The 19,404-nt window shown below is 33.5% G+C and overlaps 1 protein-coding gene across 4 annotated transcripts in view; it reads right to left on the bottom strand.

Annotated features, from left to right (window-relative positions):
* LOC100881127 (tubulin monoglutamylase TTLL4) overlaps positions 1-19,404 on the bottom strand; it is a 302,465-nt gene that overhangs the window by 239,049 nt on the left and 44,012 nt on the right. For 2 of the 4 annotated variants that reach the window (XM_076534081.1, XM_076534079.1), the window contains exon 1: positions 12,501-12,647. The exons of the other annotated variants lie outside the window; for them this stretch is intronic. The gene's annotated coding sequence lies outside the window, so the exon portion shown is untranslated. Of the gene's footprint in view, positions 1-12,500; positions 12,648-19,404 lie in introns of those variants that run through there. 4 annotated transcript variants of the gene reach the window in all.

Here is a 19,404-nt window from a genome sequence, read left to right as displayed (position 1 = left end):
TTTTTAAAATCTAAAATTTCCAAATTTCTATATTCTCAAATTGTCAATTTCCTCAAAACTTCTCTAATTTCAAAATTCTCAAATTTCCCTAATTTCTATTTTTTGCAAAATACCAAATTTCCAGAATTTTTTAAATTTCCAAAATTTCTTAGATTTTTGAAATTTCCAAATTTTCATAAATTTTTGAAATTTTCATATCAAACTTTCCCAATTTTTCTATTCTCAAATTTTCCAAATTCCCTCATTCTTAAACTTCCCAAATTTCCCCATACTCAAACTCCCTAGATTTCTCAAAATTTTCTAAATTCTGATATATTGCAAAATTTCCCAAACACCTCGAAACTAGTTTTATATTCCACAAAAGGCAATTTACAGCTTCTAACGAGAGCACAGCTCGAAAGACATATATCACCTTCACCTGTTACCTTTCAGCTTAAAACCGACCCCCCTAGATCCCGAGATATACACACGTACAAGTATCTCAGGTGACTCACAGGGACACGTCACCTGGTGCGCCGTCTTGTTTGGCAATTCGTTAGGAAAGTGGTAAGAAATCACGGCTACCGGACACCGGTAGTAGAAAACCTGCCAACATAGTAATGGAAACTGTTCACTTGTATACATACTTGTATACTGATTTCTAACTAGTTACTTTTATTTTCTTTCTTTAGAAAATTTTACATTTGCAAATTAAGCAATCTACTGTTGAAATATTCAACATTATCTACATATCTACATTTAATGATTAGGAAATTTATATATTTATGTATTTGGTAATAAGGGAGGTTTGAATGTATTTTAAATTTTGAAAATTGTACATCATTAAAATTAAAATTGAAAATTAAACTTGAAAATTTGTTAAAATCTAAATTTGAAAATTTTTGTATTTGAAAATTACAATTGGTGAATTTCTAAACAGTGTCCTGAAACCGTGTCAATTTAAGAAAAATTTGGAACATTTGGAAATTTTAGAAGTTTATAAATTTTTTAATTTCAGAATTGGAGCATGTGATATAATAATATGATGACAGTGGAATATGATATTATGATGACATAGATACACTACCGTCCATAAGTATCCGGACACAAGTGAAATATGCATTCGCGTTACATAAAAGTTATTCAAGTATCTGCAGCAGTAACTAAAATCGATTTTTTTCTGCGACAGTCAGAATACTGGAACGTTTTTCGATTGATAATTCTCGTTTGGAACTCATATCTCGATGGAAAAGAAGCTACAGACGAACTAAACCGAAACTGTCGAGTGCATTGCGTTACCTTCATTCTTATCTCCATTGAGGGAACCTAAACATCTACCAACAGTTTACAAACACTTGAAACATATCGAAGAACCCTCTGAATACGATCTGCACCATAGAAATGAAACACAGTAGAAATTAAAATTTTTTTTAGAATCGAAAGCGTTTCATTAGATTCACAAATTTGGACTTTGTACTTCTGGACATGAATTTTACTTTCACACTTTCATTGTATAATTTGTACTTAAAAATTAATTCTATTACGTTATGACACCTCAAAAAAGATAATAATAATTATTACAAATGATATGATAACCCTAAATACCTTTCGTACAAAGTTCAACTATGTTTTATGTAACGAAACCAAGTGTCCGGATACTTGTGGACGGTAGTGTATATGATGATTTGATGATATGATGATGTGATGTTATCACAGTAGAGTGATATGATGATAACATGATATAATAATATGGTAATGTAATAGTATGACGATAATGTAGTATGGTAGTAATATAATCAAATAGTATCATAACATGGTAGTTGAGAGTGTAATGGTATGAAGGTATGACAATTCTATATGATAGTATAATAACATGGTATGATAGTATGAAAATGTGATAATATTATAATGCAATGATATAATGATATGATGATGTGGCAATATGTTAATGTTACAATATGATAGTATAATAGTGCAATAGCATGATAAGATAAAATGAGGAAATAATAATTTTACAGTATGACAATGTGATCTCAGAGAGTGATAGTGCGATAGTATGATAGTATCATAATATAATAGTATTATAGAGTAGTATGATAAGATAAAATGAGGAAATAATAATTTCACAGTATGGCAATGTGATCTCAGAGAGTGACAGTGCGATAGTATGATAATATCATAATATAATATAGGGTAGTATGCTAATATAATATGATAGTATGGTAATATAATATGATAGTATGATAATATAATATGATAGCATGATAATACAATGTAATAATGTGCTACAATGGTATAACAAGATGATGATACTAAAATTTGAAACTGAAAACATGAAACTCTCAAAATGCACAGACCCGAATACGTAAAACCACAAAAATATCACCAACTGCGTTCTTTCCAAACAGGAAAGAGTACAGGAAAAAAGTGAACAAACCCGAAATAAAAATTTCAAAAGCCTCTTTCAATTAAAACATAACCTAACCATAAAGCATCGATGTTTCACTTGAGCAGTTTAAGAACAGGCTCGAATAGCATCACTATAATCAGTGACTAGAACAAGCCGAGTGCACGAGGCGAGTAGCAATTAGTCCCGTGTGCCGTATAATAGGGAATAAAAGCGATAGCAACCACGAGCGGTCTTTTTGCGCGTGTTTCAGCCTAGATTTATACGTCGGCTTTCTTGTCGTGTGGCCAAGCCCCGTTTGGAATTCGAGCCGTCGTTTCTCGCAACAGCTACGCGTTTGCCCACCGTTTTTCCCGCTAGTTTCGCGCGAATTAACTGCCACAGGCCGATCGAGTCGCCTGGTAATTGCTTGTACGATCACTGGAATCGTGCCGTGTTTCCAGATTTGAGAGAACCGATTAACACCTTGAACACCTGAGACACGAGCTTGCGCTACCATTTCTGGAAACACGGAAAAGGAGACGCTGAAAAGGAAAAATAATCCGCAGATCTGGAGAAGTGGTTCTTTCATTTTTTTAGGGGGGAGATTATTTTTGCTTTTAATCTGTTAGGCGGAATTTTACGCACTGTTTATGGAAGCGCTATACATAGGTATAGGCAGTATACTAAGTGCCTAAGAGGTTGATAGAAGGCAGTGAATTTTGCAAGGTTTGTGCATCGGAAAGTATTGAAACTTTGCAAATTGAAAGTTTGCGTTGATTTTTGTATTTTGAAATATTAATCCACTTACCAAATTAACGAATGGTTCATGTAACAAATTAAACAGTTGTCCAACTTTCAAGTTACATAATTGTCCACCTTTCAAATTATCTAATTGTTCTCCTATTAAATTATCAAATTGTCCACCTATCAGATTACCAAATTGTCCATCTCCCAAATCAACAAATTGTCCACATAGCAAATTAACAAATCGTCCACCTATTAAATTACCAAATTGTCCACCTTTCAAGTTACCTAATTGTCCACCTATTAAATTATCAAATTGTCTACCCTTCAAATTATCTAATTGTCCACCTATTAAATTATCAAATTGTCCACCTTTCAAGGTACCTAATTGTCCACCTATCAAATAACCAAATTGTCCATCTCCCAAATCAACAAATCATCCACAAACCAAATTAACAAATCGCCCACTTATTAAATTACCATATTGTCCACCTTTCAAATTCCCTAATTGTCCACCTATTAAATTATCAAATTGTCCACCTTCCAATTTACCTAATTATCCACCTACCAAATTATCAACTCATGCACCCATAAAATTACCAACACGTCCCCCTATCAACCTAACAACCCAACATATGGAATTAAAAAGTACACTTCCTATTAAACGCGTCAACCAATTGCCGTTGCTCAGAAATTGCGTCCGAAATAAAGAAATTGGCATATCGAGAAAGAAGTGATTGGTTATCTCTTGAAAAAAATGGCGCGGTAATGGAACGGTGAAATTGCTACGGAATATCGCAAGGGTGGGGATCGCGATAAAAAAGGGAAGCGATGCGGGAGAAGAACGGGAATGGTTTCGATTCAAGGATACTCCACATACGGTTCCCTAATCCTCGAGCCGGAGATCGACAGAGACAGGAAAGACAGTGGCGAATCTTAGCACGCCCCAGCCACGTGGACAGATCGAGCAGAACGGACGAAAGTTTCTCGTGCAGCTCCCGGCAGCACGGGCTTCTTCTTCGTGGCCGTTTCTCGTGGGAACCCGAGACAGATGCGTCGCGCGTGAGAATCTCGGGCAGATGCGGACTTACGCACCTTCTCTCCGCCGAGCCACGCACTGTCTCGTATTTATAAGAGAAGCGTGTAGGTGTACGTGCGCGATCGACTACGACCGACACTACCGTTCGATAACGATACCTATGGAAACATCGTAATCGGAAGATTGCGATGTTTTTTTTTGGAGAGAATATGTACTTGAGTTTCGGAATCTTTGGAGGGAATTCTGTTAGTTTCGAGTGGGTGAATGAATGAGTTTCGACATATTTTTTTTAGGGTTAGATTTTGGAATTTTTAAATTACGGAATGTTTGAATTGTGGAATTTTTGAATTGTTGAATTTTTGAATTGATGAATTTTTGAATTGTTGAATTTTTGAATTGATGAATTTTTGAATTGTTGAATTTTTGAGTTACTGAATTATCGAATTATTGAATTTATGAATCAGAATTCTCCAATTATTGAATTTTCGAATAGTGGAATTTTCGAATTATCGAATTTCTGTATTATTGAATTTTTGAATTATGAAATTTTTTAATCATTGAATTATTGAATTTTCGAATAGTAGAATTTTCAAATTATCGAATTTCTGTATTATCGAATTATAGAATTATTCAAGTTTTGAACCATCGAATTTTTGAATTGTCAAGCTTTTTAATTATCGAATTATCGAATTTTAGTAGTGGTTCAAGATTTAGTACATTTAAGATTCTAGGGCTCTAAATTCATAAACTGCAAAATCCCTTGATTCCCAATTCCAAAATCCAAATCTCGAACTTCCTAAATTTCAAAGACCCTAAATTCACAATATCCTGAAATGTCAAGGTTCCAAAACCTTAAAATCTCCATACTCCAAATTCTCCAAATCCCAAAGTTCCCAAACTCCAATGTCCCCGAATCCCGAAGTCCCAACTTTCAAATTCCCCAAATCCCAAAGTCCTAAACCTCAAATTCCCCAAATCTTCTCAACACATCCTCGAATCACGATCAAGTCAGAAATAATACTGACTTCGACTACGAACTTGTAAAGTAACATTGTTAAAAGATTATACTTGCATGTCCTTCAAAACCAAACCTGTTGCTCATCATTCCAATAGCCAGCTACCGGTCTACCATTCGCGGTGCCCTAGCCCTCGACTCGTCTAGTCGCCCCAGCACGGCGTGTGCACGGAACGTGCACGGAACGTGGCTCCCTTTTCTTCCTCTTGCCTTTTTCTTATGACCGAGGGAACGCGTTTCCTAGAGGATCGTTGACACGCTCCGGAACTATTACCTTTGATCACATCACTTTTGTTGAGTGTCAAGTGACCGACTACTCCGAAGAGATGGTACATTCTGGGGATTTTTAGTCCTTCCTAATAACACGTTCCTTTTATAGCTAATTTCAGTTTTGGAAAAAAGAAGTAATCACACGGAGATAAGTCAGAATTTGGAGGATGTTGGAGCAGACTTGTTTTTTCGCCAACAGCGACAGTTCACATGATGCGTTATCGTGCAACAGAAACCAACTTCCCGGCGCTCGATATTCGGGCCTCACACGAACGATCCTCTTCCACAAACGTTCCATAACACCCAGATAATATTCGCCATTAACATTTTGTCCCTGTGGAACGAATTCCCGAAGTATAATTCCTTTAGAATCGTAAAAGCGAATTAACGTTGTCTTCTCGGGGGACTTCTGGAATCGCAATTTTTTTTATTTTGGAGAGCCTGGAGATTTCCACGTAGCACTTTGGCGCTTTGTTCGAGGTTCATACTTGAAGCACCACGTCTCGTCACTAGTTACAATTGATTCCAGGAATGTACAGTTTCGTCTGGCTGTTTTGATAAGATCCTCGCAATATTCAACGCGAGCAATTTGTTGCGCTTGCCCGTGATTTTGTGATACGATGGCGAAAGGTTCTGTCGCATTAAACGCTATAAGTTTACAATTCGTTGCTCGATTCCAATAATGATTGTTGTGTTTTATAGGGGAGGATTTTCAGAAATATTTTAATAGATGGCACTAGTTTTCCTTAAATTTAAAAAGTTCCATTACTTTTCCGTCATACTGTGTATAAGTGACTGTGTAATTTTAGCTACGAACCATATTATAAATATTGGAAGAACTTCCATCCGAAATTGACAATTACACAAAATAATCAAACAATGTCGATAAGAACCGAAAGGCGCCGGTCGACACTGATAACCCAAAGCGACATGCTACCGGTTTCCGAACCTTATCAGCCTCGTATCTAATTAAATCGAATACAACACATGTTCGCCATTTATACAAGCCAATAAGGGTCAATAAACAGGCGGAAAATAATTTAGAGCATCTTTATTACCCGCCGCTTAATCAAGCGGTCGTATCGACGGCAATAAAATTTCTCTCCGATTCAGGTAAGTGGCTGGAAAGTAAAATTCTTATCGTAAACGAAACGCATTAAGGGCCCGTTTAAAAGAAAAGAAACGCAGCTACAAATTTTTATTGTTCATTACGAAGGGTTAGTCGAACAAACAGATTTTACTTTTTCTGCAATTCACGGAATGCCGCGTGATTTTTCGAAATTCGATAAATTTTCGAGGTTACGACGGTTTAATCGATGCGGAATCGCGCCCTCTATAAAGTCGACCCATTTAAATATCTCGGTTAATATTTACGACGTTTTTTGCTACTTGCTTTCCAATTACGTTTTTTGAGACGTGAGTGCAAAAAGTTCCGGTCAATCTCCTCGCATCTTCTGTGCAATTATCGGGCAATTAAGCATATTGCAGTCAGGTTAATTTGCCTTGGATTGAGAGGTCGGGGGATACAGACGTAAGTGTTAAATGGATATTTAAGGGTGGATTGAAATCATGTTTACAATGGTGTGGAGGTATTCTTTATGGAAAGTCAAGACCTCAAGATCAAGATCTCAACTCCCAGCAAGTGGAGTTGGTTTTCATTAGGAAAAATGGCGAAGGGGTGGGTAGACTTGTACATAGTTTTTCTATGGAGAGGTTTGCAAGTTTTAGGGGTTGTAGAGGAGTAGAGATTTGCTAATTTGCAATTTAGAAGGGTTGAAAAGTAGAGGTGTGGAGATCTGCAATTTTTGCAATTTATGGGGATTGTAAAGTATACATAGATTAGTGGAGATTTGCAATTTTGTAATTTATAGGGGTTCAAAGGGAGAAGTGTGAAGATGTGTAATTTTGCAATTTTCAAGAGTACTAGAGGAGAGATGTGGATATTTGCAATTTTGCAATTTGCAAGGGTTGTAAAGTGGACGTGTGGAGATTTGCAATTTTTCAATTTGCAAGGGTTGTAGAGTGGATGTGTAAAAATGTGCAATTTTGCAATCGACAGGGTAAAGTAGAAGAGTGGAGATGGCAATTTTGCAATTGACAGGGTTTGTAAAGTAGAAGAGTGGAGATTGGCAATTTTGCAATTGACAGGGGTTGTAAAATAGGAGAGTGGAGATTTGCAATTTTGTAATTGACAGGGGTTGTAAAGTAGAAGAGTGGAGATTTGCAATTTTGCAATTTACAGGGATTCAAAGAGAGAAGCGTAAAGATGTGTAAATTTGCAATTTTCAAAGGTACTAAAGTGGATATGTGGAGATTTGCAATTTTACAGTTTGTAAGGGTTGTAAAGTGGACATGTGGAGATTTGTAATTTTTCAATTTGTAAAGGTTGTAGAGTGGATGTGTAAAAATGTGCAATTTTGCAATCGACAGGGTTTGTAAAGTCGAAGAGTGGAGATTGGCAATTTTGCAATTGACAGGGGTTGTAAAGTAGAAAAGTGGAGATTTGCAATTTTGTAATTTATAGTGGTTCAAGGGGAGAAGTGTGAAGATGTATAATTTTGCAATTTTCAGAGGTACTAAAGTGGATATGTGGAGATTTGCAATTTTGCAATTCGCAAGGGTTGTAAAGTGGACATGTGGAGATTTGCAATTTTTCAATTTGTAAAAGTTGTAGAGTGGATGTATAAAAATGTACAATTTTGCAATCGACGGGGGTTGTAAAGTAGAAGAGTGGAGATTGTTAATTTTGCAATTGACAGGGGTTGTAAAGTAGAAGAGTGGAGATTTGCAATTTTGTAATTTACAGGGGTTCAAAGAGAAAAGTGTGAAGATGTGAAAATTTGCAATTTTCAAAGGTTCTAAAGTGGATATGTGGAGATTTGCAATTTTGCAATTCGCAAGGGTTGTAAATTAGAAAGATAAAGATTTCCAATTTTGCAAATACCCACATCCCAAAATACATAAACCTATTAAACTGCAAATATAATCAAATTTACCTGAACTCGTATCTCGATCACACATTTGTATCCACACACGCGCGATATCCATAATAATATGCATGAGGTGTTTTACATGCAACCGTAATTCCTTTTAATTAATTTTCACGTTTGCAAGTTATCTGTCAGTGATTCAGTGATTGATAGCCGCATGACAGTTTATCTATAACGCTTATAGGTTGCGTTCATTCAAGAATAACTGTGTTATCAACTTGTCAAAGCTTTCGTGTTTCTTTGGCAAGACACATCTCTTGTTTTCGCATTCCCTATAATTTTCAGCTGTTTCGTATGCATGATCGAATTCATTTTTCAATAATCCGCCTGTCACCGATAAAGGAGATCAGAGTTCCGTCGAGTTTGCAAAATCGACGATCTTTAAACTGTCGAACTACTGTAGTGTATCGAAGGATGTCCTTTTATGGCGTTGGAAAATTGCACGATGCATCGAGGTTATTATGCAGAGATCTTGGTAGGGTTATTTGTAACACCTTTTGATATATGGCACTTTTGGCGGAGTTGTGTGAATGTATGGATATAGGAGGAGGGGTGGTTTTATGGTTATGGCGATTTGTATTGTTGTATGAACTGGTAGGTTAGAATGTATGATTGATGGATTTGGTTTAATAGGGAAAGTTGAAGATTACTAATAGATTCACCAATTTATGAAATTATTAATTTATCGTAGGATGAATTTATCAGTTATGTCAGTTATCGATTTATATTATATCATTTAAATTATTCGTCAATTTATCAATTACCAATTTATGAATTTACCAAATTAATAATCTATCAATTCATGAATTTATCGGTTTACCAATTCATCAATTCATAAACTTATCAAATTAAGAATTTTTAATTCATCAATTCATTAATTCATCAAGTTACAAAATGAACAATTTACTTATTCATTTATGAGTCAATATATCAATTTATTAATTCAGAAATGCATCAATTTGTCAATTTAACAATTTACCAATTCACCAATTCTTAAACTTGTCAAATTAAAAATCTACCAATTCATTAATTTACCAATTTACCAATTCATCAATTCATAAACTTATCAAATTAACAATCTACCAATTCATCAGTTTATTAATTCATTAATTCATCAACTGATCAAATCAATAATTCACCAATTCATGAATTTACCAATTTATCAATTCATTAACTTATCAAATTAATAATTTACTAATTCATGAATTAATCAATTTATCAATTTACCAATTCATCAATTCATTAACTTATCAAATCAACAATCTACTAATTCATCAATTCATTAATTCATCAAGTTACCAAATCAACAATTTACTAATTCCTCTACGGGTCAATATATCAATTTGTTGATCAATATATTAATCAAATTATTAATTTACCAATTCATCAATTCATCAACTTATCAAATCCATAATTCACTCATTCACTCATTCATGAATTCATCAATTCACTAATTCATTCACGAATCAGTATATCAATTTATTGATTCATCCATTTATCAATTTATCAATTCATGAATTTATTAATTTACCAATTCATCAATTCATTAACTTATCAAATCAACAACTCACCAATTCATCATTTCAACAATTTATCAAATCAATAATTCACCAATTTATGAATTCATCAATTCAACAACTTATCAAATCAATAATTCACCAATTCATGAATTCATCAATTCATCAACGTACTAAATCAACAATTTATTAATTTATCCACACGTCAGTATATCACTTTATCGATTTATGAATTCATCAACTAATTAATTTACTAATTCATCAATTCATCATTTAACCAATTTCTCATTTCATCAATTCATCAATGTATCAGTTCATCATATAACCAATTTATCAATTCATCAATTTACTAATTTATGCATTCATTATTTAACCAATTTCTCAATTCATCAATTTACTAATTTATGCATTCATTATTTAACCAATTTCTCAATTCATCAAGTTACTAATTTATCCATTCATCAGTATATCAATTTATCAATTTATCGATTCAATTATTAAAGAAACTGAAATCGATGTTCACGTGACCTTCAAACAACCATCCAAGGTCAAATTGTTGCCATCTTACGTTTCTCTTGATATCTCACAACTTTTATCTGAAACTTTCTCCATATTTAAGGCCATTTCCGAAAAATAAGAATTGATTTGAACTTTAGAGAGACCCTGATATACGCAATAGCTGACTAAGCAAATTATAATTGAACTTGAACTCCAAATTGAACCCCATTCAAAATTCGAGTAAAATTGATCACATGACGCACTCGTGCGTCACGACCCGTCAAAATACAAGGGATTAATCATTTTTTAACTTGAATGTAAATGTAATTAATTAAAAGTCTTCGTACACACATGTTTACAGTTCCTGGCCATCGAATTACCACGTACGAAAATTTCACTTTTATGGCCATAATTATGTCATATACGGAAAATCTTAGGTCACGCAAAATTATTACTAAATACGTTGATAACGATATAGCAACCGATTTGTTACCGTCGATAATAATCAAATTGTGTGGGTGATGAGCGATTAAGGCCGTGCGTTTACGTTAGGCTCGAGTATAGCGCTGGAGGTGAAATTTGAATGCCATAGAAAATGTCCGCCTACCAAAAGACTAGTTTACAACTCTCCAACCACGTTATCCGAGTTGAAAAGAATTACAGATATTTAGGAAAATAACGAAGATGTAAAGCATACGATCAATGTATACAGAGCATGCCGCTGTGACCAAAGCAAAGGAAATACAAGATATTAACACGTGTTAATAATGTTATGTACAGTAGTAGTAGCTAATAAATGACAATGTGAGGCGTTTTAATTTCACGGGGAAAAAATGCTGAAAATTTATAGCGGTTATTCAATGACCAGACCGTAGATTATCGATACCGGATTTTCCGGGGCAAAGAAATCGTGGCAGAAAAATAACGACGCGTCGTTTACTTTCCCGTTTATTGGCAGTATTCTTGGCTGACAATAAAACCCGAGGGGATTATCGGCCCCTAACAGTGGGTCGCATTTCTGAAAGAAAGCAGGTCAGACACGAAGCAGCTACTCGTAAATACGATCGGTTTCTCTCTCGTTAGCCGGTGAATAATCGACGGGCAGAGCCGAAATGTCGATGAACGACGTGATCGGTGCTTGTACGAAGTAATTATCTTGTAATTATATTCGTAGCCGCAGGTTAAACGAGACAAACACGACTCCGGGGCTTTTCTTTTCGGAGAAGGAAACGTTTTGCTCCGGAAAGATGCTTTCGAAGTGTCCGGTAATTACGTTGATGTAATAAATCGTCGACTGTCACGCGAATCGATCGTAAATACAGATTCCCGCCCCTTATTATTTGCTCGTGAAAAATTCGCAGTAATACAATCGAGAACATTAACAACGAATAAACGTTAAGAAAGTGGAAATTTATTTATTTATTATACAAGGATCCCTCTTTTTTTCATACTCGGTTAAGGCGTAACATTTATTTATTATGAGATAAACTCGTCATAAAAAAGTATCGAGTTCATTATTTTTGGAGGAGCGAAGGTGAGGAAAGTTTTTCTGATGACGGGTGGACGATCTGCTAAAATATTCAATCTGGTGAAATTCAATTTCGAAATTGGATTTTAGGAATATTAAATTTAGGATTTAGGAATATTAAATCCAATTTGCAAGGCTTCGAATTTAGAAACTAAATTTACAGTTTATTCAAAATTTTCAAATTTTTATATCCCCAAAATTTGAAATAGAAAATTTTGAAATCTTCCGAGTTTGCAAGATTTGAAATCTCTAAATTCTAAAATACTCAAAATTCAAAATTTCTCAAATTTCTCAAGTTTCACGAATTTTTCAAATCTCAAAATTTGTTAATTTCGAAATTTCGAAATCTATCAAATTTGTAAATTTTTGAATTTCTTCTCAACCTTTTAATGTTCAAATTTCTCAAATTTATACGTCTTCGCAAAATTTACAAATTCCTCAAATTATTGAATTTATTAATACCAAAAATCCTAAATTTCTAATTTCTAGATTTCGAAATTTATTATGTATAAAATTAAAATAACGACTTACTGTCAAGAACTTTAAAAAAGAACGTCTTCGCTGTTATACCAGTGCACTATAATAAATATTGTCACTAGATAAATAAGTATCACGAAGTGAACACCAGAAGTCACTCTTAATAACTGACATCTACAGATATGAATCGTTGTTAGATATTACAAGTCCTATAACGCTTGTTTACATTCTGACTACGACTGTTTGCGTTCAATTCAGGTTGGCACTGGTGTTTAGAATGCGAAGATATTGCGAACAAAATTTAATTAAATAATAAACAAAATCTATCTACAATACATAACGAACATTATAATTTATTTAAGTGACTATCAAATTTTAACAATTATTTGGAAATAAAAACTGAATAATTCTGTAATTTTTAAATTTACGAATTCTGAAAATTCAAAATTTAATGAATTATGGAATTAGAAAATAGGAAAATTTCAAATTTTAATATTGCAATTCAAAAATTCCAGAAGTGAAATTTCCAAAATTCCAAATACGAAAATTTCAAAATACAAAATTCCAAACCTCAAATGCCAAAATTCCAAATTTCCAAAATCGCAAATTCCAAAATTCCAAATTCCAAAATTCCAAAATTTCAAAATTTCAAACTTCCACAATCACAAATTTCAAAATTCCAAATTTTCAAAATCTCATATTTCAATACTCCAAAATTTCAAATTTCAAAAATCTAAAATTCCATAATTCCCAATTTCAAAATCTCAAACTTCAAAATTAAAAATTCCAAACTACAAAATTTCAAACTTCCAAAATTCTAAAATTCTAAATTCAAAAATTTCTAATTCTAAAATTCCAAAATTCCTGATTCCAAAATTCTTAGATCCCAAATTCCCAATACCAAAAATCCCCAGATCTCAAGTTCCCAATTCCCAAAGTCCCTAGACCCACAAATTCCCAATTCCAAAAATCCCTAGACCCACAAATTTCCAGTTCGAAAATTCCCTAGGTTCCAAATTTCCAGTTCCAAAAATCACCAGATCTCAAATTTCCTATTCCCAAAATCCCTAGACTCCCAAATGCCCAATTCCCAAAGTCCCTTGACCCACAAATTCCCAATTCCAAAAATCCCTAGACCCACAAATTTTCAATTCAAAAATTCCCTAGGTTCCAAATTTCCAGTTCCAAAAATCACCGGATCTCAAATTTCCAATTCCCAAAATCCCTAGACTCCCAAATGCCCAATTCCCAAAGTCCCTAGACCCACAAACCCCCAATTCCAAAAGTCCCTAGATCCCTAAATTCCTAACTCCTAACCCCAAAATTCCAAAATTCCTAATAGCAATATTCCTAATTTCAAAATTCCTAATTCAAAAATTCCCAATCATCGAAAATTCCAATATTCCAAAATTCCAAAATTCCAAAATTCCAAAATTCCTAAATTCTAAAATTCCTGATTCCAAAATCCCAAAATTCCAATATTCCAAAATTCCAAAATTCCAAAATTCCAAAATTCCAAGTTCCAAAATTCCTAAATTCCTAAATTCTAAAATTCCTAATTCCAAAATTCCAAAATCCCAAAATTCCAAAATTCTAAAATTCCTGATTCCAAAATCCCAAAATTCCAATATTCCAAAATTCCAATATTCCAAAATTCCAAAATTCCAAAATTCCAAGTTCCAAAATTCCTAAATTCTAAAATTCCTAATTCCAAAATTCCAAAATCCCAAAATTCCAAAATTCCTAATTCCAAAATTCCTAAATTCTAAAATTCCTAATTCCAAAATTCCAGAATTCCAAAGTTCCTAATTCCAAAATTCCTAAATTCTAAAATTCCTAATTCCAAAATTCTAAATTCCGAAATTCCAAAATTCCAAAATTCCAAAATTTCAAAATTCCAAAATTCCAAAATTCCAAAACTCCTTATTCCAAAATTCCAAAATTCCTAATTCCAAATTCTCAATGTTCCAAATTCCAGAATTCCCAAAATCTTAAACTCTCAGAATCCAAAACACAACACTCCCTCAAAAATTGAAAAATTGCCAAAACAACTTATAAAATAGCTCTCAACGCTTTTCAACATTGCCTTCAGCAAACTCCATCGAACCTATTAATTGCAGTACTTATTCAGATAAAGTACAATAAATTAATATCCTTCCCGATACAAAAAAACATACAAACACTTTAAAATACATAAATACAAAAACAACTGTCCGTCCCATCATTTCAAGTTCCGTAAATCTATCGTTAAACCGGGAACGACTCAGGTGGTTCGTCGAAGGAGGCCTCGGCTAGGTAAAAAAGTCCGTGCTCGTCGTAGAATCCGTCCAGCCGGAGATAACACAGTGAATGGACACCGGATAACCCCTTCCCTTAACGATCCTTACATGGATGAGTAACGAAAGGCCACGAGTATCGAGTGAAACGCGAAAAAACCGTATCCTGCTTAATGACCGTACATCCTACGGCCGATCCTTCTCTGTAATATCGGGGACCACCTCTCAGTCCAGGCCAATTACTTCACGTGAAAGGAAACAAGCTACGGATACGTTCGATAAGTGTTAGCCTCTGTCGACTTGATCTAGTTTAATAGGGGCGTATTTGCAAAACATCGATCCCGAGGATATAATCAAAAGCATCGACGACGCAAGGTGCATCGTTTCCAGGGAATAAAAAGGGTTATCTATTGCTTTATCGAACGATACGAAGAACCGTTGATACAGAACCGTTCTACGATAACGACTTCTTTCATCAGCTGGTTTACTAGCGATTGTGAGTCGAGAGATTTAATCGAATTTTTACTGTTAACTTGGAATTGTTGTGGTTGAGAATTCTTTGGGAGAGGGAGAAGCGTAGGATGTTTTGGGTAGGGTTTTATGCATAGTGGTATTAGGGTGGATAGAAATTTTGATATGTTTAGGTCTCAAAGTATAAAAAATCAGAATTTGAAAATTACAGTCTTAAAGAATCAAAAATGAAACTTTGAAAGTTATGAAGTCCCATTTTGAGATGTCAAACAGAAATTCAAAATTCCAATCACAAAGTTCGAAAAATCTAAATTTAAAAATAACACAATTCCAAATTTTGAGACCTCGAACAATAAAAATTACAAAATCTCAAAGCATCAAAAGTAAAAATTTGCAAATTCCAATGTCCAAAATTTTGAGATCTCAAACTTAAAGTATTCTAAAGACTCAGAATCTCAAAATTAAAAAATTGTAGTCTCAAAGCATCATTAATTAAAATTAAAAAATTCCAAGTTACAAAACTCAAAGTATGAAATTTTCAAAGTCTCAAAAATAAAAATCTGAAAATTCCAGTCGCAAAATTCTGTGATTTCAAGCACTAAAACTTCTAATGTCTCAAAGTTAAAAAGCTCAAAAATTTTAAAGCATCGAACTTTCATAAATCAAAATGTGAAAATTCCACAATCCAAAAATTCAGAGGTCTCAAAAATTAAAAATTTTAATATCTCAAAGTCCCAAATTTCCACAATTTTATGGTCTAAAACTTCCAAAAATCAAAAATTTCAAGTTCCAAAACTCAAAGTTTGAAAATTTAAAAATTCCAAAGGGTGAAAGTTTCGAAATCCCAAAATTCTGAGATCTCAAACACAAAAAATCCTGAAATATCAAAGCCCCAAAATACCAAAATCTGATGGCCTTAAAATCCCGAAAATCAAAGCTTAAAAATTCTAAAGTCCCAAAAATCAAAGATCAAAAATTCCAAAGCCCCGAAAATCAAGGTTCAAAAATTCCAGTCTCCAAACTCTGAGATCTCAAGCATAAAAATCCCAAATACTCAAAGTCCCAAAATTCTAAAATCCCAAATTCTCAAATACCCATAATTTTAAAATCCCAAAATCTCAAAGTCCCAAAATTCTAAAATACCAAATTCTCAAAGTCCCAAAATTCTAAAGTCCCAATTTCTCAAAGTCCCAAAATTCTAAAATCCCAAATTCTCAAATACCCAAAATTCTAAAATCCCAAATTCTCAAAGTCCTACAATTCTATAATCCCAATTTCTCAAACTCCCCAAATTCTCAAAGTTCCAAAATTCTAAAATCCCAAATTTTCAAAGTCCCAAAATTCTAAAATCCCAAATTTTCAAAGTCCCAAAATTGTAAAGTCCTAAAATTCTAAAATCCCAAATTCCCAAAGTCCCAAAATTCTAAAATCCCAATTTCTCAAACTCCCCAAATTCTAAAATCCCAAATTCTCAAAGTCCCAAAATTCTAAAATCCCAATTTCTCAAACTCCCAAAATTCTAAAATCCCAATTTCTCAAACTCCCAAAATTCTAAAATCCCAATTTCTCAAACTCCCAAAATTTTAAAATCCCAAATTCTCAAAGTCTCAAAAATCTAAACTCCCAACTTACAAAATTGCAACCACTTTTAACGAATATCCCTAAATTCCCTACTTCATTAATCCACCACCACAATCAATTCCCCCACACGAGCATACCAATTTAACATCGCACATCTTTTTGCCCAACTCATTTTAAAACTCATAATTCTCAAATTATTCTTAAACATCAATCACAACATCCAGAAAGACCCAGATTTTTGGGAGTACAGTTCTGAGCTATCCCACGAGAGGGCACTGGTGTCCATAACCCAGCTCCCATCCACAAGAACCAAAAGAACCAGCCATTTTTCCCGCCAATAATTATCAACCATTACTAAAATAAAAATCAAAATCAAAACCACGTAACAGTGGATTATCTTACAATCTTCAATCTCTTTATTTTTGATAAGAAATAAATAATGATAACAGTTAATAGCTCCTGAACGATAAAGGAAATTGCCCATCCGATGAAAGGTTTCCTCATATTGGAAAATAGAGAAAGACTGACAATCATAATGAAAATGATTCGCGAAATGATAGCGATGTTATCTGAAAGATAATGATAAATTTTCAAGCAAATTCAATGAGCCGTGACGATGAAAAATTAGTGTCCGTGCAACGAGGTGCATACTCGGGGCATTATATTTAGCCATATAAAAAAAGATCACTGGTAGAAAATGTGGTATTTGGAGACATGCCAGGGGGACTTGTAAGTACTCGAAGAACGGGAACGAGACAGCCATGAAAACTGGCAAAGACAATCGGTGAACTCTTCAAAAGAAATTCAAGACCGCGTACCAATGTGACAGTAGCTATATGATCGATTCAAGAATATCGATTGACATTGTACTGGATAATATATTTAGTGGACCTATAATAGCAGACTTCTAACAATGGGACTACCAAACGGAATTGTTTCACATATTAATAGATTCTTTTTCTTAAATTACAACATTTGAGATGGTTATTCTGATGATAATATATTATTTATATTATTTTGAGTGATATATATAATTTTTGTACTTTGGGACTTTGAGAATTGGGGACTTTAGAAATTTGGGACTTTGAGAATTTGGGATTTTAGAATTTTGGGACTTTGAGAATTTGGGATTTTAGAATTGTGGGACTTTGAGAATTTGGGATTTTAGAATTTTGGGACTTTGAGAATTTGGGATTTTAGAATTTTGGGACTTTGAGAATTTGGGACTTTAGAATATTAGCACTTTGAGTATTTGGGATTTTAGAATTTTGGGACTTTAGAATTTGGGGAGTTTGAGAAATTGGGATTTTAGAATTGTGGGACTTTGAGAATTTGGTATTTTAGAATTTTGGGACTTTGAGAATTGGGGACTTTAGAATTTTGGGACTTTGAGAATTTGGGACTTTAGAATTTTGGGACTTTGAGAATTTGGGATTTTAGAATATTAGGACTTTGAGAATTGGGGACTTTAGAATTTTGGGACTTTGAGAATTTGGGACTTTAGAATTTTGGGACTTTGAGAATTTGGGACTTTAGAATTTGGGGAGTTTGAGAAATTGGGATTTTAGAATTGTAGGACTTTGAGAATTTGGGATTTTAGAATTTGGGGGGTTTGAGAATTTGGGACTTTAGAATATTAGCACTTTGAGTATTTGGGATTTTAGAATTTTGGGACTTTAGAATTTTGGGACTTTGAAAATTTGGGATTTTAGAATTTTGAAACTTCGAGAATTTGGGATTTTAGAATTTGGGAAGCTTGAGAAATTGAGATTTTAGTATTTTGGGACTTTGAGAATTTGAGACTTTAGAATTTTGGGACTTTGAAAATTTGGGATTTTAGAATTTTGAAACTTCGAGAATTTGGGATTTTAGAATTTGGGAAGCTTGAGAAATTGAGATTTTAGTATTTTGGGACTTTGAGAATTTGAGACTAGAATTTTGGGATTTTGAGAATTTGTGATTTTAGAATTTTGGAATTTTGAGAATTTGGGATTTTTAAGTTTGAGATCTCAGAGTTTGGGGGTTCTGCAATTTTTGAGCATTGAGTATTGGGACTTCAAATTTTTTATTTTTGTATTTTAAATTTTTGTACAAATCTTATCTTTGCGTCACCGAACAATTAATTAACCTAACCGAACCTGTTCCAGCATTCCTGTCAAAAACTCGTTCCTGTGTAAAAAGTAATATGTACACTTAACAATGTATCTACAGGGTGGCTCATCTAGATTTGTGTCATTATTATTACTCATAACAAACAATATTTCAGCTGAAGTTGAATGGTTTTCAGAGGGGCATATGCTGGTGGTATATTTTTTTTTAGATTCTTACAATTTGTAAGAAAATATCTCCTAATGATTTTTTCACATAAATAGATTAATACTTTTTTGTAAAGAATATGAAGAAGTAACTGATGCAATAAAAAATATGTGATTCCATTTAAAAAACATTAATGACCTTCATATGTCCTTTAAACGTCCTCCTACAAAAAAATATACCACCAGCCCCTCTCAAAACCATTGAACTACATCTAAAACATTGTTTTCTATGAGTAATAATAATATCGCAATTCTAAATGGCAAAATGAGCCACCCTGTATATTATTTAGAATAATGTTCCTATATTACTAAAAA

Source organism: Megachile rotundata, chromosome 8 (assembly GCF_050947335.1).
Source record: "Megachile rotundata isolate GNS110a chromosome 8, iyMegRotu1, whole genome shotgun sequence".
Classification (NCBI taxonomy): Eukaryota; Metazoa; Arthropoda; class Insecta; order Hymenoptera; family Megachilidae; genus Megachile; species Megachile rotundata.
This window is presented reverse-complemented; position numbering and strand designations above follow the sequence as displayed.